This window comes from Puma concolor, chromosome D3, assembly GCF_028749965.1.
Source record: "Puma concolor isolate L17-30 chromosome D3, mPumCon1.1.hap2, whole genome shotgun sequence".
NCBI lineage: Eukaryota > Metazoa > Chordata > Mammalia > Carnivora > Felidae > Puma > Puma concolor.
The window spans coordinates 44,654,909-44,681,017 of NC_141678.1; the positions used below are offsets into that span (position 1 = coordinate 44,654,909).

A 26,109-nucleotide genomic window follows, 5' to 3' on the forward strand; every position below is an offset into this window, starting at 1 on the left:
GGACTGAGCCCCTCATCCCTGCTTGGGATTCTCTCTCTCCCTCTACCCATCTTCCCCCCCCCCCCTTAAAAAAGAGAAATGTATCAATATAGACAGCAAACAAAATCCACATAATTCTCTATAACAGATATCCGAATAATATTTAACAGCAGTTGTTCCTGAAAACAAACTAAAAGATAATTCTTTAACATGATGAAGAAATTCTTAAGTCAATAGCAGAAATTTTCCAGAGATACTCCAATTAAAATAGCAACAGAAAAGAATGTCTGGGGGTGCCTGGGTGGCTCAGTTGGGCGTCCAACTTTTGACTTTGACTCCGGTTCTCCTGGTTCGTGGTATTGAGCCCCACGTCTGGCTCCTCACTGACAGCATGGAGCCTGCTTGGGATTCTCTCTCTGCCCCTCCCGTTTGCTCATGCTCTCTCTCTCTCTTTCTCTTTCTGTGTGTCTCTCAAAATAAAAACTTTATAAGGGAAAAAAAAAAGGATGCCTGATACTGGTCCTTGTTATGTAATGTGAAAATTCTCATGGGAATATTTACTAGTTTCTGTCTAGGAACATGGTAGTGTGCTATTTTTCTGAACACGGTTTTCAGTAAAGGTTTAAAGTTTTATTTCATATATCATGGATAAAGTTAGTATGTTAGTGATTCATTTTAGAAAAATAACACCAAAGTTTCTAGATGCAGTTGATTCTTATTACAGTAGTTCTGTTGTAATAAAGTTATGAAGAACTGAAATAGTGAATACTGACCATTGCTTCTAGGGAAAATGCAGGGCTAGGTTTCTATGTGACACATTTTCATGAAAGGATTAGTACATAACCTTGGTTTATGTGTGTATCTATTTAAAGACTCTGTATTTAATACATATTGTTTCCCTTACATTGAATTCATGACCAACAGCATCGTAACTCATGCCTGAAGAAAACTCTTCTAACACGTGTCCTCCAAAAGGCAAAACTCTATGTCTGATGTGGGGCTTCAACTCACAACCCCGGGATGTAGTTACATGCTATACGGACTGAGCCAGCTAGGGGCCCCACATCACAGCCTTGTGCTTAGGAGACAAGAGTACTAAGGGGCTTTTAAACAAAATTACAGAATAGAAAAAATGTGGCACTACACAGACCATGAAAAGGACATTTGTTTACAGTAAGAATTGAAACCAGGCAGAGTATTGCTTTGTTCACCCTCACCTGGGAACACTCCTTTCAGGTGACAAAATGTTTTGCTGCTCTATGCATGTTCATGCATGACCAGGAAAGCACCATAAGTATTAATTTTGGAGTTACAAATAAATTTTAGCAAGTGACTTCCCCAAAACAGAACCCGTGAATAATGAGGATTGACCATACTTAGAGCATTTTGTTAAGATTATACCAAAGTATTTTGTGTATCATTAGGTGTGTTTTACTATTTCTGAAGTTGAAATGTTTCTTATATGGTATAAATTCAGGTTTGGTATCAAATGTAAATCAAGTTTTTTTTTTTCCTTGTAAAATAACAAGTGCAACTAAAAATAGATGTTTTATATTTGATGAACTACGGAAATTATAGTGTGATGTGTAAGACAAGTAGAACCCATGAGTTACTACGACCACTTTTGTCTTTAAAATTTTTCCATGTTTTCTAGAACATTTTCCCCTTTAAGGGCTTGGGAACGGGGACAACATTCCATTCTAGTTTTTTAGAAAATTCCTGAGTCTCAAAACCAAAACTAGTGCCATATATCAGGGTAGGAAAGCCAGTGTAAAGATGTGAATTCCCTAATTTATAAGTTTAATGCATTTGTCCTGGTGACTTTTTTAAGATTTTATTTTTAAGTAATCCCTACACCCAACATAGGGCTCAAATTAACCCTGAGATAAAGAGTCGCATGCTTTATTGACTGAGCCAGCCAGGTGCCCCTATCGTGGTGAATTTTAAATAACCTCTTTATTGATAGTGTATCAACTGATACATACTTAATGCTAATTCTGTGCCAGATTTTTCTTACTGTTTTATAGATCTAATGCAGTTGTCACAAAGGAATTTTTTTAGTGGACAGTACTATTGTCAAATACCACAGTGCTTAATCTGTGAGGTTCTATGCTAAGCCCTTTACATGTTACTACTTTTAACCTTCAGATCAATTCTATGTAGCAGACAGTGTTTGCTGTTTTCAGAAAGAAACGTGTTAGGTCTTAGTTTTTAAACAATTTTAAAGTCGCATGGGTTTTTTTGTTTTTTGTTGTTTGTTTTTTAATTTACATCCAATTTAGCAAATAGTGGAACAGTGATTTCAGGAGTAGATTCCTTAATGCCACTTACCCATTAGGCCATCCCCCTCCCACAACCCCTCCAGTAACCCTCTGTTTGTTCTCCATATTTAAGAGTCTCTTATGTTTTGTCTCCCTCCCTGTTTTTATATTCTTTTTGCTTCCCTTCCCTCGTGTTCATGTGTTATATGTCTTTTTTTTTTAAATTTTTTTTTTTCAACGTTTATTTATTTTTGGGACAGAGAGAGACAGAGCATGAACGGGCGAGGGGCAGAGAGAGAGGGAGACACAGAATCGGAAACAGGCTCCAGGCTCTGAGCCATCAGCCCAGAGCCCGACGCGGGGCTCGAACTCACGGACCGCGAGATCGTGACCTGGCTGAAGTCGGATGCTTAACCGACTGCGCCACCCAGGCGCCCCTGTGTTATATGTCTTAAAGTCCTCATATAAGTAAAGTCATACGATATTTGTCTTTCTCTAATTTCGCTTAGCAGAATACCCTCTAGTTCCATCCATGTAGTTGCAAATGGCAAGATTTCATTCTTTTTGATTGCCGAGTAATACTCCATTGTATATATATATACCATATCTTCTTTATCCATTCATCCATCAATGGACATTTGGGGTCTTTCCATACTTTGGCTATTGTTGATAGTGCTGCTATCATTGGGGTGCATATGTCCCTTCAAAACAACATACCTGTATCCCTTGGATAAATACCTAGTCGTGCAATTGCTCGGTCGTAGGGTAGTTCTGTTTTTAGTTTTTTGAGGAACCTCTATACTGTTTGCCACAGTGGCTGCACCTGTTTGCATTCCCACCAGCAGTGCAAAAGAGATAGTCTTTCTCCACATCTTTACCAGCATCTGTTGTTGCCTGAGTTGTTAATGTTAGCCATTCTGACAGGTGTGAGGTGATATCTCTTTGTGGTTTTGATTTGTATTTCCCTGATGATGAGTGATGTGGAGCATTTTTTCATGGTGTTGGTTGGCCATCTGGATGTGTTCTTTGGAGAAGCGTCTATTGATGTCCATTTCTGCCCATTTCTTGACTGGATTATTTGTTTTTTGGGTGTTGAGTTTGATAAGTTCTCTGTAGATTTTGGATATTAACCCTTTATCTGATATGTCGTTTGCAAATCTCTCTACCATTCCATCGGTTGCCTTTTAGTTTTGCTGATTGTTTCCTTTGCTGTGCAGAAGCTTTATTTTGGTAAGGTCCCAATAGTTCATTTTTGATTTTGTTTCCCTTGCCTCTGGAGACGTGTTGAGTAAAGTTGCTGCGGCCAAGATCAAAGAGGTTTTTGCCTGCTTTCTCCTCGAGGATTTTGATGGCTTACTGTCTTACATTTAGGTTAAAGTCCCATGGTTTTTAACAGTAGAGTTGGAATTTAGATGCAAGTCTGTCCAAGAACCTTTGGTCTTGATTAGTGTATTGATTCTCATGTTCATTTTGAAGAATGAAGAGGCTGTAGGAGATACATCATTTTTCTAGGGGGGAAAAATGGAAAGAATGGGAGAACTTAACCTTATTAGATACCAAATATAAAATATTAAATAAGAGGAAATTATCTTGGTACTCATGTAATTTTCAGCCAGATTTCATTTTGGATCAAATAATTTTGTAATAGTGCTCATTGCTGGGAAGGTAGAAAAGTGTGTCTAATAGTCATGGGAAGGAAATTGAAAAACTTTAAGCAAGTCGTGAAGTTATCTCAGAAGCCTTACATTTTCTTTCTGACTTTGATCCAGGATTCCATTTGAAAGCCCCAAGGAAAAAAAGTTGACATTTAGTCATAAAGATGTTCATCATATTAATTTTTTAATTGAAAAGGAAGCCCTGTATGTATAAAATTAGAGGAACAGTTAAGTAAATTACTTGAAGAAATAGACCAGGAGTTACTGAACTTTATATGTAAAGGGCCAGATAGTTAACATTCTAGGCTTTGAGGGCCATATGGTCTCTGTCTCAACTATACAGCTATAGGCAATAGGTGAATGAATGGGCATGGTTGTGTTCCAACAAAACTTTACGAAAAATGGGCAGAGGGCTGGATTTGGCTCACGGGCTGTAGTTTGCCAACCACTGAGATATATTATAAAGCTGTTGTAAAAGTGTTTCGGCAGTCCACTGACTGGGAAAAGATACTTGCAAAGCATATGACCAATAAAGGATTAATATCTATAAAATCCTCCTTGAAATTAGTAAGGGAGACAGTCCAATAGAAAAGTAAAGAATGTAGCCAATTCACATAAGAGAAAAGTTCAGTAAAATGTAGGGGGAAATGCCTAACGTTCCTAGAATCAGAGAATGCAAAATTTAAAATGTGCTGCCGATTCACCCAAGGGGATATATTCAGGAAAGTGATAGTGTTCTTTGTAATAGTAAAATTGCTAACTAAATGTCCAACAGAAAAAGTTGTTAAATTGTTCATGTGTATAGTAAAATACATCAATGAAAATGAGCAAAGAATGCAAGTAGCAGAATACATATAGCTTGATGTCACCATATAAGAGGCATATAAACCTTTAAGGATGCTAACAAGTGGTTAAGTTTTAGAAATGTGCACACAAAAAAACGCACGAGAATGATCGACAAGTTCAAGGGAGCAATCACCTCAAATGGAAGGAAGGAGGGGAGTGTGATAGTTTTAACTGGGTAACATTCTGTTTCTTAACCTGCGTGATGGGTGACTTAGGTTGAAACATAGGAAATTGCCGATACTTAATTGTCTTGACCCATAAAAACATCACTTTCATATGGTTCATATTAGTATTTATGCATTTTTTGAAATGTTTGTTTATTTTGAGAGTGCAAGCAGGGGAGTTTGAGTGACAGGTATGGAAACCAGTAAAACCCTCTGCTCTGAGTTGTTCAAAAGGTCTGCATTTGTAGGTTTCTGGCCAGTTCTCATTTCTTCACTTCCTGGGCCAAATTTCCTCACTTCCTGGGCCAAACAGATCATCTGTTCGGAGGCAACCTATGCTGTCATCCTCTTAATGCCTCTACCTTCCAAGTTTTACCCACTTTGCTACCTCTGGCTGCCTGTTTTAGCAACAGAAAAGCAAAAGACAATACCTTTCATTTCAGTTAAGTTGAAAGTGTACCAAGGTCAGTATTGACCTGTCTCTTGAAGTACAGAATGACAACAAGATGTTTGCAGTATTTGGAAATTGTGTTTGAATACGGTTATTTTTTATTAAATGTTAGAAGTCACATTCCTGAAGAATGTGGGGAAATGCCATTTGAGAATTGGCACTGGGGATCTATGAATGAATGACAATAAAAACCCATAGAATGTGGACCTCTAAGTAGTATTTCTTTCTGGGGATAACTTGTTGCAGTTGATAACTAAATTAGTTGACTGGGTGTATAAAAATTACATTTATGTCAGTGGTGGAACATACTTTGTAATTCAAGATAATATACCAGAATAGATGATTCTAAGTAATTTTACGGTAACCTTTTCCATCAGATACTAAGCCTTATTTTTTCTGAAATTTTATTTTTAAGTCTTTGAATATGCTTGAATTGTTACATTTGGGTTTCTTTTCTTTCTTTCTTTCTTTCTTTCTTTCTTTCTTTCTTTCTTTCTTTCTTTCTTTCTTTCTTTCTTTCTTTTCTTTCTTTCAAGAAAGAGCATGCATGCGTGAGCAGGGGAAAGGAGCAGAAGGAAAGGGGGCGAGAATATTAAGCAGGCTTTATGCTCAGCATGGAGCCTGACATGGGGCTCAATCCCAGAGCCTGATGCAGGACTTGATATCACGACCTTGGGATCATGACCTGAGCTAAAATCAGGAGTCGAACTCTCAACCAGCTGAGCCACCCAGGCACCCCTGGGTGTTCTTTTAATAAACAGCTTTATGGAGATGTAATTTACATATCATACAATTTACCCATTTAAAGTTTGCAATTCAGTGACTTTTATTTACAGGGCTGTGCATCCATCACTTCATTTCATTACCCACCCCCCCCCCCCCAAAAAAAATCCTATCTCCTTACCTATCTAGCCTCCAATCTCCCCTTGTCCACCTCTAACCTTGGTAACCACCAATCTGCTTTTTGTCTCTCTAAATTTGCCTATTCTGGACGTTTTGTATAAATGGAATAACAATGTCTGGTCCTTTGGGACTGACTTCTTTGACTTGGCATCATATTTCCAAGGTTCATCCAAGTTGTAGCATGTGTCAGCACTTCATTTATTTTTATTGCTGAATAATATCCCATGATATGAATATACATTTTCTTTATAGTTCGTCAGTTGACAAACATTTTGGTTATTTCTGTTTTGGGCTGTTACGAGTAATACTGCTATGAACATTCATGTCCAAGTTTCTGTGAACATGTTTTCAACTTAATCTTGTGTATACACCTAGGAATGGAACTATTGGATTGTATCGTAATTATGTTTAACCTTTTGAGAAACTGCTAGACTATTTTCCAAAGTGGCTGTAACATTTGACATTCTCATCAACAACATACAAAATGTATAAAAGTTCTAATTTTTTCTGGGGCGCCTGGGTGGCTTAGTTGGTTAAGAGCTTGATTTCGGCTCAGGTCATGATCTCACATTTCGTGGGACTGAGTTCTGGGTCATGACAGCTGGAACCTGCTTGGGATTCTCTCTCTCCCTATCTCTCTGCCTGATCCCCATGCTCACTCTTGCTTTCTCTCACAAAATAAATAAATTAACTTAAGAATAACAATAAATGTCAGTCGGCATTTAAAAAACACTTTCCAATTTCCACAGCATCACCAGCACTTAATTAAGATCCTTGGATAATTATTTTTAATATTAATATCTTAATTTTTTATCCTGTGTTGCCATAACAATGGGAGACACAGTATTCATATTGTGCCAAATTAAAGAGACTAAACACTACCTGCCGGCTTTGAATGGCAATTTTTCTCTCCAAGAACATTGCTACATTTTAAAACATGACAATCATACTAAAGTCACTGTAAGACATTTCCACCTGCATAAAATGAGGCTCAAGAAAATTCAACATCAATTAGCTTTTTACCTACATCTACCTCAAGAGGACTCCAGTGAAGACCACACTAGGTAGGCCTGTCCCTGGGAGAGGACGTGAGAAGACCTCCAGTATCTTGATGACTGAAATACGATTTCAACAAGCTGTATGTTTTCAAGAACAAAGACCTCCCTGTAAGCTCGTGTTCCAAATCACTGCCATAGTCTCATAATAATTGCCTCTTGTCGACTGGCTGTTCACTACAAACAGTCTTCATAGTGACAAAGCTCGGCATTTGAGGGAGAGGGCTGTCCCTGAGCCTTTCACTCTGGGGAACCTCTTAGGTTAATTTCAGTCTTCTGGGGAAAACAAAACAAAACCCAAAACAACAACAACAAAACAACCTTTCCACAAAAAGGAAATGTTTCCATTCTGGAAACCAAAGTAAAAATAAAATATAGGAAGGCAACTGACAAGGATTTCTAAGACTGGAGCTTCAGATTTCTTTGTGTCTTGATCCATGGGCAGTTTAATGGTCATTCAGCAGCTACTTTCCGCCCCACCCCGTCGTACCCAAGAGCTTTAAGTCAGGGAGGAGATTTTGCAATTTCAATGAGGATATTTTGTTTCCATTGTCAAACTGATCTATAGTTTTGCATAATCTGAATCTGGGTTCTACTCTGCAGTTTAAGATGTGAGCCAGGGGCCTGGCATTTGTCTTTATTGTGTTCCCCCAATAACTTCATAATTAAAGCATTTGATGATTGTTTTTGTTTCTTCTTGCTGGCAATGATGTATATCATGTGAGGAATTGGGCTATTCATGTGCTTGCAGGTTAAAGGAAACCAATAAACTTTTGGGGGAACCTTATTAGGATTTTCCAAAGAAACAGAACCAATAGGAGATACTTACACATAAAAAGGGATTTATTTTACTGAATTGGCTCACACAGTTATGGAGGCTGAGAAGTTCTAACAACAGCCGCCTGCAAGCTGGAGACCCAAGAAAGCCAGTGGTGTAGTTACAATCTGAACCCAAAGTTCTGAGAACCACTGGTGCGAGCCCAAATCCAAAGGCTGGGGAACTGGGAAAGCGGTGGTGTAAGTTCCAGTCTGAGGGTAGAAGACCTATGTTTAGCCCAATCTGAAAGAGTAAATTCTGGCTTCCTCCACCTTCTTTTCAGGCCCCCAATGGCTTGGGTGATGTCCACACAAATTGGGTTGAGCAATCTGCTTTAGTCAGTTGCTAATCTCATCCAAAAAAAACCCACCTTTATAGATACACCCAGAAATAATGTTCATCCCGTGACCCATTCAAGTTGACATGTAAAATTAACCATCACAGGGACCAATTCTTTACATCTTCTATCTTGATCATCTTCTGTCACTTGCTTATCTACATCTTACCACAGTCACCTTCACCTCTGATCTAGTTTCTTCCACCCACTAAACTGCAATCTTCCCTTTCAGAGTGTATCTTCTATGTATATTTACACATTTTTTGTGTAACATTGACAATCTCTGTGTGTAGATGCTTTGTTGACAACCAACCGAGAAAAAGCAAACATTCTGCTAAGAACATATTGTACTTCATTGAGAAGCATGTTTATTTAGACCAAGGTCTTTCTGGATGATTATTTATTTTGGATTTATTGTGGATTATATTTCAGTAAGAAATAATATGCTTGTGTTTCCCATTCATACTTTTATCACAGGCTCCTAATCTTTACTAAATATTCTCATAAAATGACAACTCTCAGGACATTCATGAAAATTGCTAACCTAAAAGTTATCTTTCACATAGGGGCAACATGTCTGTCTCTTTCCACATTCCTGCCTGAGCCCAGAAAATAGAACAGAGCTTATAAAATATTAAGGGTCACAGAGCTTTGGTCATTTTGCTTACCTCACTTTCCAAGGAATCCTGGGTTGTATTGGCATTCCCCAGGAACATCTGCTAAAAGGCAGGCATGGAGGTTCTCCACACCATGTGGCTTTCTGTTTTGCGTATGATTCACAAATTGGGTAAGTGTGCTCTGTGCATTTAATTTTTCCCGTAAACCTGTCCTAAAGTGTACCTTGAAAGAAGAAAGGCATTCCAGTTTATCTTCCAATCCAAACTGTTCTTTGATGTAGTTTACCACTAACAAAGTAGATAATGTGACTCCACCTGTCTTAATCAATTTGATTCAAAACCCAGACATGACACTTTTGAAACCCCAAAACATCAAAATATATAGATAGGATCCTAATAAATAAATGTGGTCACAAATTCCTGATGCATATTTGTGACATACATGCATACATACATCTATCTGTCTATGTAGGTTTGTGCTTTACTTAAAGATGGATTGGGGGGCCTGCGTGGCTCGTTAGGCATCTAACGATTTCAACTCAGGCTGATTTCAACTGAGGTCATGATCTCACCATTCGAGAGATTGAGCCCCATGGTGGGCTCTCTGCTGGTGGCACAGAGCCTGCTTGGGATTCTCTCTCTCTCTCTCTCTGCCCCTCCCCCACTTGCTTGCTGGCTCACCCTCTCTCTCAAAATACATAAATAAACATTTAAAAATATATGTAAGATATATTGAGGTCAATTATGAGCCAGAACATTGAAAATATAAAATTTTGGAGACCTCAGGTTAAATGGGTTCTGTAGCATACACCGCTAGTCTCCCACACAATATCTGTTCTCTGCTTTTATCAACAGAACCCAATTTTGTTGGAAACAGAAATATGTCTATCTTTCAAAGCTTTATTTACCTGCCCATCCTGTACCTGGCCTTCCTCCCTGGATCACAGATGAGAGGACTGGAGATGTAGCAGCTATGTTTTATCAATGAGGAAAAGTCCAAGAAACCTAGACCCTGACATTCTTGATGTGTTGAGCCAATGCCAGCAACTTGTCTTTCTCTGAACTTTTTGTTCTGCAAGAAAAAAATACTTCTTTTGAATAAACTTTAGGAAGCTGATTTTTCTATTATCTGTTGCCAAATGCCAGTGGGTTCTTTTTTGTTTTTCTTTTTGTTAAGATTTTATTTTTAAGCAATCTCTATACCCAACGCAGGCCTCAAACTTACAACCGAAAGGTCAAGAGTCTCATGCTCTACTGACTGAGCCAGCCAGGTGCCCCCAGTGAGTTCTAATAGAAAAGAGCACTTAACCTCTGTGCTATAATATTATTCCTGCCCATCCTGTTTGTTCAGCTACCTTGGTAGGGATAAGATGAACCATTAAGATAATGATTCTTTGTGTGTACTATTAAAGGTTTAAATCAAGTTTTGCCAGCTTTCAAATATGTGTCAAAGAGCACATGAGCTTATAGTAGAACAAGTTGGTTGTGACAGTTCATCGCCCGAGCTGTAAGGAATGAGGCATCTGTAAAAACCAGGGGTGTGTTCGATATCTGCTTGCTTAATACTTTTCGGTATATTGCTGCACTGAGCTCTTAACAGGATTTTGAAGTGGTTTGGTAAAAGTTGATTAATTATATTTGCCCTAGAATAGGAACCCACCAGTGGAATTCTATGCCATTTCATTATGGCAATACCTTTCAGACATCAGCAAAATAGAATAGCACATTGAACCCCCATATAATTATTACCCACCTTCAAAAGTTACCAACTTCCGGACAAGTTTCTTTCACCTGTGCTATGACCCATCTCCCCACCCTTCCCCCCACTATGACCCACTGAATTATTTCAAAGCAAATCTGAGGTATTTCATCTATAAATATTTCAGTATGTATTTCTGAAAGATAAGGGCTATTTTAAAAATATAATCGTAATATCATTCTCATGTTAAAAAAAAAACTATCAAATATCTGGGCAGGGTTCAATTTCTCCAATTGCCTCATAAATGGTATATTTGCAGTTGCTTAATGTTTTCTTACTTCATTTTGGCTTTTTCTTTGCAGCTTATAAACTGCATTTTCCTGTTTGCATCTCATCTGTCCTTTAACGTGTCTCTCTGTACCCTGAATTTCCTGTTTTTGATCCAGTTATGCTTCAAGTTTAATTTTTTGTTAAAAATATTTCATAAGTGGCATTCATACTCATTTTCATTCTTGTGTTCTTTTTAAATTTTTTTTTCAACGTTTTTTATTTATTGTTGGGACAGAGAGAGACAGAGCATGAACGGGGGAGGAGCAGAGAGAGAGGGAGACACAGAATCGGAAACAGGCTCCAGGCTCCGAGCCATCAGCCCAGAGCCTGATGCGGGGCTCGAACTCACGGACCGCGAGATCGTGACCTGGCTGAAGTCGGACGCTTAACCGACTGCGCCACCCAGGCGCCCCTCTTGTGTTCTTTTTAAAAAATATTTATTTATTTTTGAGAGACAGAGAGAAACAGAACATGAGCAGGGGAGAGGCAGAGGGGGAGGGAGAGCAAGAATTTCAAGCAGGCTCCATGCCCAGTGCAGAACTCCACACAGGGTTCAATCTCACAACCATGAGATCATGACCTGAGCTGAAATCAAGAGTCAGACTCCTAACCGAATGAGCCACCCAAGCATCCCAAGAATTTTTTTCAACACTATCGTACTGTTTTCAGAAAAAGAATATGCTATTCTAATGAATTGACAGCAGTAACTAATCGATGAATCCTTTTTGCTGCATATTTGGCCATGATGGAGACTTTTCAGGAACTGTGGAATCATATGACCCTTCTCCAAAATACCCAGCCTTCCTAACATGGCTGGTGAATATGATGGTGGTTCGGCCAGCTCTCACTTTTGAGTGAGCTATTTTGAATTCTGAACAGATGCTTCTAAGCTTTTTCCTCTTGGAGGTGGTTGCAGGTTAGCTATTCTGACTTACTTTGGAGGACTTTGGGATGGAGGCAGGAACATCAGAACCACAACAGTTCGCCCGGAGCCTGTTTCAGATTCTGTCTCCCTCTCTCTCTGACCCTCCACCGTTCATGCTCTGTCTCTCTCTGTCTCAAAAATGAATAAACGTTAAAAAAAAAAAACCCTGTTTGGGGCGCCTGGGTGGCTCGGTCGGTTAAGCGTCCGACTTCAGCTCAGGTCATGATCTCACGGTCCATGAGTTCAAGCCCCGCGTCGGGCTCTGTGCTGACAGCTCCGAGCCTGGAGCCTGTTTCAGATTCTGTGTCTCCCTCTCTCTCTGCCCCTCCCCTGTTCATGCTCTGTCTCAAAAATAAATAAACGTTAAAAAAAAAAAATTAAAAAAAAAACCCTGTTTCTTTAAAAAAAAAAAAAAAAAGAACCACAACAGTTCACCTCCCACTGCTTTCTGCCCCACTCCCAAAGAGTCAAGTAAGCTGAAAACATGGGGAAATATTTCCAGTTAGGGATGTATACAAAAGGTAGGCATTGCTTTTGTCTATGTCAGATTCTCTTATGAGAGCACGTCTTAATTAGAGTAAAGGAGAAGTAAGTAGAAAGTCTATAGAACTAGGGATGCCTGTGTGGCTCGGTCAGTTAAACTTCCTACTCATTTAGGCTCGAGTCATGATCTCACAGTTCATGGGTTCAAGCCCTGTATTGGCCTCTGTGCTGACAGTGTGGAGCCTGCTTGGGGTTCTCTCTCTGCCCTTCTCCCACTCTCGCTCACATGCTCCTTCTCTCAAAATAAATAAACTTTAAAAAAAAGTCTACAGAAATATGAATTGAAATTATAAATTATTTAATATCAACTTGAAAATGGTTTCAGCTTAAGGTTTAGAGATGGGAAGGGACCTTTCTAAAAGCCAGCTTTTCCAACTCCATTTGCCAGATGGCTTGTAAATGGCTCAAAATACGTAACTGCAAAATATTCTAACATACCAGTCAAAACCTAATTCCCTTCATTTCAGTAGTTTGTCTTTGGTTCAAGCAAATGCATGGGTTCCAAATACTCTTTAATTTGGGCAAAAGATACGATTTATAATGTAAAAAACCTAAAAATCATATTAATGAGTTTATGAGTCAGAGAACCATTTTGTCCCACCCTCACTTCCTGGTGATTGGTTTTCTCTAGTAATAGTGTTGATGTAAACCATGATTACAGATAGCCAATGGAACAGTGAACTATGGGTACTTTAAACATACCTATAATATTAACTCAGGAGCATCAGCTAGTTTTTATCTTCTTTCTGCTGACATGGCTTGAAATTAGAAGTAGGAGAAGATACACAATAATTTTCAAATGCTGTTTAAAATTTGCCCTGGTTATGTTTTACAACTGGTATCAACCATGTCCACTTTCAATTTAGGTTGCTAATTTTTTTTTTAATTCTATTTTTAGTAGAATAAGAGGAAGGACAAATGGGAACTAATGAGAAACTACAACAAATGAATTTCTGTCTCCAGAGAGATTCACTAAATCTTGTGCTCAGGGTTCTCCAAAGGTATGCATCCTCCCCCCCCCCCCCCCCCCCAATTACTCCAAGGAACTAGAATTTCATTTACATTTCCTCCTTCTTTGTACCAGAGAAGCTGCAGAGTCACCCAGAGGTCACTGAGACATGAGATTGAGATTGAAACATCCTGTCTCCAAAACTCAAGTTGGATGAATAATTAACTCATGTGAGTTGGAAGAATACAATTGTTACAGAAGGAAAATGAGTTAAATGGATTTATCTTTAATTTGCTTTCTCCCTCTTTTCTGTAACTTAGTTCACACATTCCTTATGGAATCCCTTTGCTTCCATCTGTACCCCTCAGAAAATAGTATCTTTAGTGTCTTTCCTTTAAGGTCTCATTTAAATATTACCTTCTTTGTGAAGCCCTCCTTCCCCCACTCCCCCCCCCCCACTACTTTTTAAAGTTTATTTTGAGAGAAAGAACGTGGATGCATGTGGGTGTGGGGGGATGTGGGGAGGGGCAGAGAGAGAAGGAGAGAAAGAGGATCCCAAGCAGGCTCCATGCTGCCAGCGAGCCCAACATGGGGCTCAATCTGAGATCATGACCTGAGTTGAAATTAAGAGTCAGACGTTTAACTGACCAGGCCACCCAGGCACCACAGTGAAGCCCATTTTAATCCTTGCTCCCATCATAATTATATTTCCTCTCTTTTATATCCCCAAAGCACTTTGTACATCTGCTATAATAATTACCAAAACTTGCCTTGAGGGACGCCTTGGTGGCTCAGTCGGTTAAGCGTCCAATTTCGGCTCAGGTCATGATCTCATGGTTCGTGAGTTCGAGCTCTGCATTGGGCTCTTCGTGGACAGTGTGGAGCCTGCTTGGGATTCTCTCTCTCCCTCTCTCTCCCTGCCCCTACCCCACTTGCACACGCTCTATGTCTCTCTTCTCAAAGAAAAAAAAAAAAAAAAGAAACATGCCTTGATTTCACCATTTGTAAATTAGTGTGTATTTATGTGTCCGACTTCACTATTATCATGGTTCTTAGTATCCATCACAGCCTGATGCTATATTCTGCACACACATGAAACTCAGTAAATACATATAAATTATGATTCCTAGTTGTATCTTCTTGGATAGTGTGAGACTGGACATGTCAATAAAAAGCTTTGGAAGCCTGGAAGATTTAGAGAACTGGGAATTTCAGAAAGGGAAGGGAAAGGAAGACCCCTGGATTGATTACAGTGAAGCCCAAGAGGTTTGTGAAGAGAGAAAAATAAGCTCTATTATTTGCTCTGCATTTAGTTCTTTCTTCTTTCTTTACAATGTAAAGGGTGCCCCACTTCTTTCTTCAGCCAAATCCTGCATCTTTGGTCTAGATCACATTCTATTCTGCACCTTCAGGGACTTAAGATCCATCAGTCATCCCATACTTGCTTCTTCAACATCTTCTTCTACTAAACCACCTCATGTGAGTACACAAGAGTGTTTCTAATTTAAGGCTGCATTTTATTCTGTTGTGAGAATGGATCTTAATCTAACCTTTCTCCTAATGGTGTTTATAGTTTCCAATATTTTGCTATTACAAGCAATGTTTTATTAAATAACTCTATCTTGGGGCGCCTGGGTGGCGCAGTCGGTTAAGCGTCCGACTTCAGCCAGGTCACGATCTCGCGGTCCGTGAGTTCGAGCCCCGCGTCGGGCTCTGGGCTGATGGCTCAGAGCCTGGAGCCTGTTTCCGATTCTGTGTCTCCCTCTCTCTCTGCCCCTCCCCCGTTCATGCTCTGTCTCTCTCTGTCCCAAAAATAAATAAACGTTGAAAAAAAAAATTAAAAAAAAAATAAATAACTCTATCCTTTTTTATTTTGTTATTTTACATGTGCCAGTGTTTCTGAAGGATAAATTCTTAGAAGTGATTTCTGAATCAAAATGTTGGAAGATTTCCACCACTTTACACATTTTGCAGCAGTGTATGAGAGTGTCTGGTTTCTTTCACTGTTGCCAATACATGGCATTAAACTTTTCAAAATAGTTGCCAATCTGATAGATTAAAAATATTTCATAGTTTTAGTTACCATTTACAAGTGTGGTTAAACTTTGTTATTGTAAGAGCTCTTTGTGTTGTTGTATATGTATACGTATATGTGAATTGTTTATCCATGCCTTGTGACCATTTTCCTCACTGTGCTTTTGGTTACTTAAATTCTAATATATATTAGGGTCTCTTTCTAGTTCTCCATTCTGTTTTAGTGATCTGAAAAATTTTGCACCAATAACTATTTAACTGTAACCTAATTCACCTTTCAATTCTAATGGTACCATATCTTCCTTCTTTGAAAAATATTTTTGACTGTTCTGTTTCTTTTTGTAGATAACTTTTAGAATTGCTTTATTTATTTCTTAAAAAAAATTTTTTTAATGTTTATTTTTGAGAGAGAGACAGAGTGTGAGTCAGGGAGGAGCAGACAGAGAGGGAGACACAGAATCTGAAGCAGGCTCCAGGCTCTGAGCTGTCAGCACAGAGCCCGATGCGGGGCTCAAACCCACGAACCGCGAGATCATGACCTGAGCTGAAGTCAGATGCTTACTGACTGAGCCACCCAGGTGCCCCAAGAATTGCTTTATTTCTAAATAAATTCTACTTTGATTTTAATTGGGATTTAACTAAAACTATAAATTAATTTGGAAACAATGTACAACATTCATTTTTTTGTTATGCTGAAACATGTTTCTTGGTTTATTCAAGTCTTTTTTTTTCCAAAAGAGGCAACAAATGTTTTATTTTGTCAATGAAAATTACTGTATTCACCACAAGCTTAAGAATATGTACATATATATATAAATATATATGTATGTATATATATATTTGAATATATATACATATATATGTATATATATTTGAATATATATACATATATATGTATATATATTTGAATTTATGGAAGTCTTCTTTCTATTTTCTTAGGAAGTTTTACAATTTTCTTCACAAAATCATTACACTTAATAATTACTTTCTCAGTGTAGCTGAAGATCTATACAGTTGATACTTGAACAAGGGGGTCAGGGGTTAGGACCCCCAACTCTCCAAGCAGTAAAAAATATGAATATAACTTCTGACTCTTGAAAACTTAACTACTAATGGCATACAGTTGAGTGAAAGCCTTACCAATAACATAAAGTTGATTAACAGGTATTTTGTATGTTATATGTATTATTTACTGTATTCTTACAATAAAGTAAGCTAGAGAAAAGAAAATGTTTTTGAGAAAATAATAAGGAAGGCGCACCTGGGTGGCTCAATCAGTTAAGCATCTGACTTTGGCTCAGGTCATGATCTCACAGCGGGTAAGTTCGAGCCCTGCATTAGGCTCTTGTGCTGACAGCTCAGAGACCCTGGAACCTGCTTTGGATTCTGTGTCCCTGTCTCTGCCCTTCCCCCGCTCATGCTTTCTCTCTCTCTCTCTCTCTCTCTCTCTCTCTCTCTCAAAAATAAATAAACATTAAAAAAAAATTTTAAAGAAAATAATAAGGAAGAAATAATATCTTTACATACTGTTCTGTAAAAACTCTGAATATAAGTGGACCTACACAATTCAAACCTGTATTGTTCAAAAATCAACTATAAATAATTTCTTAAAACATAATAGAATTTTAGTTTCCTCTTAATTTAATTCCTGTGAAACCAAAGATGAAATAGAAGACAAGGTCAGACCGTTGGCAATATTTTTTTTCTCAGCCTGCCATTCTTAAATGTCAGGAATTTATAATTTTCTGTAAACATACATACAGAAAAGTATACAAACCATGTGTAACCATACGTAACCATAAGTACACAAACCATATGTATCACAAATGAGTCACTATTCTCTCCCAAAGGGTAACAATTGCTATCCTGGTTTCCAATATTAATAATAATATTATTTATAATCTATTTTATTTGTATTCAACAAATAAGTAAATATGTTACAGATAATCAGAGACATATTTCTCACTGGGAGAAAGGAGTTACAGATAAGGAAAGAGTGGGAAGCTAGAATTAATTCTGTGTTGCTAAATTGGAGTCAGAGGTATCAATATGGACTCTTGTTTATTTACAGATGATAGATACATTTAGATGTATATGTGTATGTATTATATAGGATTTTTTTCCTAACTCCATTGAGAGGGGCTACAAGCAGTGGGGCCCCAGTAGCAATGAGCATATCATCTAGGTTTCAGCTTTTTTTTTTTTTTTTCATGTTTATTTTTGAGAGAGAGAGAGAGACAGAGGGTGAGCAGGGGAGGGGCAGAGAGAGGAAGACACAGAATCCGAAGCAGGCTCCAGGCTCTGAGCTATCAGCACAGAGCCAGACACGGAGCCTCAACATGCGAACCTTGAGATCATGACGTGAGCCGAAGTCGGCCACTTAACCGACTGAGCCACCCAGGCACCCCTAGGTCTTAGCTTTTAAATCCTATTCTTAAAGGAACCAGGGCTCCCTGGAGAACTAATTGATTTCAGGGCTGGAGTAGTGGAAATACAAGATGAGCCTAGAGATCTTGTGCTACCAGAGTGCTTAAAAACAAACAAAAACAGCATATCAAAGACACATAGAAATCAACCAGAAAAAAACCAAGCTGAAACAACTAAAATAATGATAGTACTGAATTCTAACCCAAAAAATTATAACACCATCAATTCTTGGTGACTATGAATAAAGCTACTATAAACATATAAACAGATAAAGCAATTTCAGGTTTTGGTATGAACATGTTTTTATTTCTTTTGGGAAAATTATCTAGCAGTGGTAAACAAATATCCATGAGTCTCCACTGATATCGGTAAGTGAATTAAGAAATGGCATTGGAGGAAAAAGAAGCAACAGCTCTTCTTTTCTGAAGAATTCCAAATTTAAACATAGAAGAAATATGGGGAATAGAAAATCACCATCAGAACACTACTTTGGGGACACCTGGGTGGCTCAGTCGGTTGAGCATCCGACTTCAGCTCAGGTCATGATCTCAAGGTTTGAAAGTTCAAGCCTCATGTCAGGCTCTCTGCTGTCAGCACAAAGCCTGCTTCAGATCCTCTGTCCCTCTCTCTCTGTCCCTCCCCTGCTTGCACTGTCTCAAAAACAAATAATTTACTTAAAAAAAAAAAAAGAACACCACAGTAATTGCTGCAGGCAAAATCCACCAAAGAATGGGCAGAGAAGTTAAAACAGAAACATGATATTTGTATAGCCTCAAAGTATCTCCCCAGCAGCATCACCACCCTAGCCAAGGAATCAAGTTAACGTGACCATTCAGATCAATATGCACTTTTTTTCTACACTGAACCCAATGTGTTGGTGGGACTCGAATTCGTGACCTCGAGATCAAGAGTCACGCCCCACCAATGTGTTTTTGATAGAGAAAGCTACATTAGTACTAACATGTCATTAGGTTTGATTTGGTTTATAATAATACACATCTTTTCATAGCCACTTCTTACATTTCTATAGCTCTTAATAGCTCACAAAACACTTTCACATACATATTATCTCTTTAATCCTCATACTAACTCTGAACATTGACATCACCTTCTGCATTTTATAGATGAAGAAACTAAAGCCTAAAAAGGATAAATTATTTGCTTCAGGTCAAATGGTGAATTAGTAGGAGAGCCAAGAATCCAGCACAAATGCTCTGAATTCAAGTCCAAATATCTTTTCCAAGAAATGATTTTAAAATACTAGGGACTGGGTGCTTAACTGGCCTGAGTGGCTCAGCCAGTTAAGCATCTGACTCTTGACTTCAGCTCAGGTCATGATCTCACAGTTTGTGGGATTGAGCCCCTCGGCAGTCTCCACCCTGAAAACATAGAGCCTGCTTGTGATTCTCTTTCTCCCTCTCTTTCTGCCCCTCCCACACTCAAGACCATGAGCATGCTCAAGTGCTCTCTTTCTCTCTCTCAAAATAAATAAATAAACATTTTAAAAAATACTAGGAACCATAATTAATGATTATAAATGGATTTAAGTAAATACAGAGTATAACAGGCATTTAAAAATTTTATATATATTCAAGAATATACATCATGAAAATATATATAATACTTACAATAATAGATATGTTATATCTACATCATGGGTTTTTTTTTTTTTTAAGTTTATGTATTTATTTTGAAAAAGAGAGAGCACTAGCAGGGGAGGGGCAGAGAGGAGAGACTTAATCCCAAGTAGGCTCCATGCCATCAGTGCAAAGCCCAAGTTGGGGCTCAAATTTACAAACTGTGAGTTCATGACCTGAGTCGAGATCAAAGGTTAGATGCTTAACTGACTGAGCCACCCAGGCACCCCTCTACCTCCTGTTTCTCAAAGTGTCCCTTTAACTCTGGTAAAGTGTCTCTTTTAACCTAGAGGTTTCAGAGGCCAAACTGAATTACTACTGTATAGCATTAGGAGAAATAAACTATAATCAGAGTATGGGAGTTAAGTACTTTGCATGCTTCATTTTGAGTTTGGAAAAAATAGAGAAAATTTTCTAAAATGCTTATGTGTGCTCATAGGCAAAGTAAAGCAGATGATATGGGTATTTGAAATTTACAGGCACAGGGACCCCTGTCTGCTCAGTCATAAGAGTGTGTGACTCTTGATTTCAGGGTCATGAGTTTAAGCCCCATGTTGGGTGTAGAGATTACTTAAAAACAAGTAAATGAAGGGGCACCTGGGTGACTCAGTTGGTTGAGTGTCCAACTCTTGGTTTTGGCTCAGGTCATGATCTTATAGTTTGTGGGGTTGGGCTCTGTGCTGCTGGTGCGGGGCCTGCTTGGGATTCTGTCTCTCTCTCTCTCTCTCTCTCTCTCTCTCTGCCCCTCCCCCACTCATGTTCTTTCTCTCTTAAAATAAACTTAAAAAAAATAATAAGTAGGGGCACCTGGGTGGCTCAGTTGTTAGGTGTCCACTTCGGCTCAGGTCGTGATCTCAGGGTTTGTGAGTTTGAACCCTGCATCAGGCTTTCTGCTGTCAGCACAGAGCCTGTTCCAGATCCTATGTCCCCCTCTGTTTCTGCCCCTCCTCTGCTCATACTCTCTCTCTCTCTTTCTCTCTCTCTCAAAAATAAACATTAAAAAAATACATAAACTTAAAAAAAAAGACCCGGCTATAAAATTTATAGGCACCAATAGGTTGACAGTTTAAAGCAGAATAATGTTCTTCTGTGATCATTCTTATCTGTAAATATACTGGTAGCCTATCTATTAATATCCAGCTGATATTGAGTCCATAGTAATATGATCACCAATAAAACCTGAAGTATGAATAAGATAGATACTATTATTGTACTGTTTATAAAATTTGGGTACAAGTATCTAACTCATTGTGGGGAAGAAGATGATAGCCCTTTCTAGAAAGTGCAAATGCACAATTGTCCAGTAATAAATTAATACTGAGTCATGGTCTTAACTGAAAGTGAAATGTTTGTTACTTGATCCAAGTAATTATCTTTATTTATTTATTTAAAAATTTTTAACGTTTATTTTATTTTTGAGAGAGAGAGAGAGGAAGAGAGAGCACAAGTGGGGGACGGGCAAAGAGAGAGGGAGACACAGAATCTGAAGGAGGCTCCAGGCTCTGAGCTGTCAGCACAAAGCCCATCCTGGGACTCTAACGCCGGAACCATGAAATCATGACCTGAGCTGAAGTTGGGATGCTCAACCGACTGAGCCACTCAGGGACCCCAATAATTTCCTTTATTTAAAAGAGATATCCAGAGAGGTAATTATTCTTGTCAAATTCTTGCCTTTCACTATTTTCAAAATAATCCCCACATTTAGGTGGTTGAAGGATAGAGCCAGAAAAAGTATCTCGTAGTTACAGTATTGAAGGTAGAGATAAATAGCACAGTTGAATAATTCACAGGTTTAAAATGCATATAATGAAAGCATAAAACATCATTTTTATTATCATAAAGCCCATGAATATATAAACATCTGTCTCTTTGTTTAGAGATAAAATTTAAAAGCAAAACAATAAAATCAGATATATACAATGATTCTTACTGCATTGGGTATCATTGCTAGTGTCAATTTTGTATTGTAGGAGAAGGAACGGCAGTTTCTAGTCTGTCTTAACTTGTTTTCAGAAAAGGTTAGGTCCAAAATATTGTCTTTTAAGTGAGAACTGGAGTTAAAATAGCCAATTTCCTAAGTATTCTTTATCACCTGACCTTGCAAATTGTCCTCATTGATTCCAAATTAAGTTCTAAAAAGTTGTGTGCTTACCTTGTGACCAGCGCTTTGTTAGGTTCAGAGCAACTGTGAAATTTTAAAAATTACCATTTTGACTATAACGTCAGTAGGGGACAAGCTGCTTTAACAGATGTTCTAATGTGGAGAGTGGTTGCAATAATCTCTCCTCTCCCTACTTTTGATTTGTATGTAAAATCTACTATTCCATCAGTCAGGGTCTGGTTCAAGTATTATTAAGTATTATTAATAATAAACCTAATAGGGCACTTGGGTGGCTCAGTTAAGCATCTGACTTCAACTCAGGTCATGATCTCATGGTTCGTGGATTCAAACCCTGCATCAGGCTCTGTGCTGACAGTTCAGAGCCTGAATCCTGCTTTGGATTCTGTGTCTCCCTCTCTCTCTGTCCTTCCCCCACTAGTGCTCAGTCTCTCTCTCTCTCTCTCAAAAATGAATAAACATTAAAAAAAATAAACCTAATAATGGGGTACCTGGGTGGCTCAGTAGGTTGGCATCTGACTCTTAATTTTGGCACAGGTCATGATCTCATGGTTTCGAGCCCCGTGTAGGGCTCTGTGCTGACAGCAGGGAACCTGCTTGGGATCCTCTCTGTCCCTCTCTCTACCCCTTCCCTGCTCATTCTCTCCCTTCCTCTCTCTCTCTCAAAAATAAATTTAAAAAAGAAAAATAAACCTAATATGAGGCAGTCACTGTGTTGCCCCAGGGGATAAAATGGAGAGTAAAGAAGATATGTTTCCTGTCTTCACTGTATTTACAGATTGCTGGGGGAAAGCCAATAAGTAAAGAAGCTGTTAAAACTAAGTGTGACAACATCATATACACTAGTGACTTCTTTCTTTAACTTTTAGTAACTCCTAGAATTCCAGTCTTTTCCAAACTATAGGTTACAACCCATTAGTGGGTCTTAAAAGTGCATTTTTAGAGTAATTTTTAAAAAGTAATAAAAAAATGTATGCACAAAAGTAGAGAGAATAATATAGTAAACCCAGTACACTTATCCCCCAGATTTAAGAATTAATAAGATTTTCATTTTCTTACTTTCATTTTAAAAAAGAAAACGGGAGGGGTACCTGAGTGGCTCAGTCGGTAGAGCGTGTGACTCACATCTCAGGGTCATGAGTTCAAGCCCCATGTTGGGCATGAAGCCTACTTGGAAAAAAAAATGAAAATGGGGTAGTTAAAAGGATAAGATAGACCAGACTAGAACTGGATAGGCTACAATATATGAGTGTATCACACTATGAATATTGTACACAGTAAGAGAAACTATTGTTCCATAAAATTGTGTGTGTATTTACTGAATTTAAGATATAAAAAAATGGGGGCACCGGGGTGGCTCAGTTGGTTAAACGTCCAACTCTTGATTTTGGCTCAGGTCATGATTTCATGGTTTGTGGGTTTGAGCCCTACATTGGGCTCTGTGCTGACAGAGCCTGCTTGGGATTCTCTTTCTCCCTCTTTCTCTGTTCCTCCACCCCCCTCCCCCCAAATAAATAAACATTTTAAAAAAAAGTTCTTATAAAAAAGATATAAAAAATGAATGGGATTCTGTGGAAAAAAAAAAAAAAGGAAAGGAAAATGACGTATCCATTTGTATTCCTATTAGTGAGTACAGTGCTGTGTAAGAAGGCTCTGGATAAATGTTTGGTAATGACAACAAGCAACAGAAACATGAGGAACTAGCTAGAAGAAAATTACATATGTATAAAGTTAACTGTGTTGTTGTTTTTTTTTTTTTCATAAAGTTAGCTTTTTAAAACAGGGAGCTGGCTTATAAGGTAGTATTTTCATTCTTATACACTATTACTCAACTAATGTTGACTAAGAACTTACTCTGTTTCAGGCAATATGCTAAGTGGTTGGGATGCAGAAACAAATACAGCACAGCACTTCTTTCTCAGAAAGAAGTTGTTTGGAGAGTTGTTTGCTGTTGTTTGGAGAGATAGCTGGAGAGAATAGTCTATCCTCCACGTAAAAGAATCAACACTTGAAAATGCTCATCTCATTATAACTAACACACACATACAGGTCTGTATAGCTGTGTTTAATTTTTGTTTTATACTGAGATCATACTATACATATGAACCAACAAATTGTTTTTCATTAGATAATGTATCAGAAATATCTTTATAAATAAGTACATATAAGGGCATCTGGGTGGCTCAGTCAGTTGAGCATCTGACTTCGGCTTAGGTCAAGATCTCACAGCTTGTGAGTTCGAGCCCCACATTGGACTCTGTGCTGATGGCTCAGAGCCTGGAGCCTGCCTCGGATTCTGTGTCTCCCTCTCTCTCTCTGCCCCTCCCCTGCTCACGCTGTCTCTCTCTCCTTCAAAAATAAATAAAAATTAAAAAAAATAAAAAAAAATTAAGTGCATATAGTGCTATCTCCTTCTTTTCCATGGTTATGTAAGGGTGAATGTCATAATTTACTCATTTCCCACTAAATATGTTGTTATTCTAAGTGTGTAAGGCTGCAATGAACCTGTATCTTTACATACCCTTGCTGGCTTTTCTATAGGATAGATTCTTCAAATTGGGATTTCTAGATGTTTGCTTGTCTTTTAATGCTGTCAAAATGTTTTGCCTTCCAAGAAGTTGCTTATTTACATACTTGTCAACTATTTGAATAAGTATTTCCCCATACTATTACCAACACTATATATTATTAATCCTGTATGTTATTAAATTTGTAATCTCAAGGTCATGAATCTCTTTGTTTTTAAGTTTTGCATTTCCTAAACTATTAGTGGGATTGTCCACCTTTTTAAAAATAAATTTATTGGCTATTATTCTGTGAGTGTCCTTTGTATATCCTTTGCCCATTTTTCTATCACGTGTTTCATTACCAATTTTTTTTTTAAAATTTTTTTTTTTTTCAACGTTTATTTATTTTTGGGACAGAGAGAGAAAGAGCATGAACAGGCGAGGGGCAGAGAGAGAGGGAGACACAGAATCGGAAACAGGCTCCAGGCTCTGAGCCATCAGCCCAGAGCCCGACGCGGGGCTCGAACTCACGGACCGTGAGATCGTGACCTGGCTGAAGTCGGATGCTTAACCGACTGCGCCACCCAGGCGCCCCTCATTACCAATTTTTAAGAGTTCCTTAGCTTTTTGTGATACTAACCTAGTGTGTATTGCAAATGTTTTTCTCTGTCATTTGTATTCTAATTTTGCTCATGGTGGTTTATGTAGAACTGAAGTTTTCTTTTTCTTTTTTTAAAATGTTTATTTATTTTGAGATAGTGAGTAGGGGAAGGGGAGAGAGAGAGAGAGAGAAAATCCCAAGCAGGTTCTGTGCTGTCGGCACAGGGCCTGACATGGGGCTTGATCCCACAACCCTGGGATCATGACCTGAGGTGAAATCAAGAGTCAGATGCTCAACTGACTGAGCCACCCGGGCTCCCCATAGAACTGAAGTTTTCATGTTTCATGTAATCATATCTGTCACTTCTTTTCATGTGGGTTCTGATTTTTATATTTTGCTTCAGAAGGACCTCTCCACTCTAAAATAATAAAAATAGGGGCTCCTGACTGGCCCAGTCAGGTTAAGCCACTGACTCTTGATTTTGGCTCAGGTCATGATTTCATGGTTTGTGAGACTGAGCCCCTTTGCAGTCAGCACAGAGCCTGCTTGGGATTCTCTCTCCCTCTCTCTCTGCCCCTCCCACACTCACATGTGCTCTCTCTCTCTCTCGAAATAAATAAATTTAAAATAAATAAAATAAAATAATAAAAATAACCTCCCATGTTTTCATCTAGTACTTTTATGGAATTAAAAAATGTTTAACTCTTTAATCTAGCTGGAATTAATTTTTGTATGGAGAGGGAGGTAAGGAGCTACCTCCCCAATTCTAGCACTGGCCAATGGGTAGACAATTTTCTTGATATAATTTGTTTAAAATTTAGAAGAAAACTCTGAAAGGCAGGATCAGTTCCACATGAACCATACAGACTGAAAGTAATTATTACTATTGAATCAGAATATATGTTGTACAGACAAACAAAGCTCTGGTATTATCAGTGCTATCATCCTAGACACAGTTATAAGGGACTCTACAAGTACATTATCAGGAACTCTCCAAAAAGTGGCATTTCTAGGAAACAACTTTGTGTTAGTATGCTTGTTTGTACATGGCTCATTTAATGTGATACCTGGGCAAATAGGTGGAAATAGTAAAAAACAAAAACAAAAACAAAAACAAAAAACAAAACCCAAAAAACCAGAAAAGATATTGAATGGTATGGAGGCTATCACTCTGGGCTGGCTAGTCCAACAACCATTTCTAATCCCCTCTCCCTTGCTTGCCTACACTGCAAATGGAAAAGTTGACATACTTG

The 26,109-nt window shown here is 38.3% G+C and overlaps 2 long non-coding RNA genes across 2 annotated transcripts; one reads left to right on the forward strand and one right to left on the reverse strand.

Annotated features, from left to right (window-relative positions):
- Window positions 1-9,136: 9,136 nt before the first annotated feature.
- Window positions 9,137-10,947, reverse strand: LOC147575535 (uncharacterized). Its single transcript, XR_015242485.1, has 2 exons — window positions 9,994-10,947; window positions 9,137-9,308 (listed from the first exon to the last, which is right to left on the reverse strand). It is a non-coding gene; the product is annotated as an uncharacterized LOC147575535 (long non-coding RNA).
- Window positions 10,948-12,463: 1,516 nt separating this feature from the next.
- LOC147575536 (uncharacterized) lies at window positions 12,464-24,560 on the forward strand. Its single transcript, XR_015242486.1, has 3 exons — window positions 12,464-13,583; window positions 13,667-13,761; window positions 23,613-24,560. It is a non-coding gene; the product is annotated as an uncharacterized LOC147575536 (long non-coding RNA).
- Window positions 24,561-26,109: the final 1,549 nt, after the last annotated feature.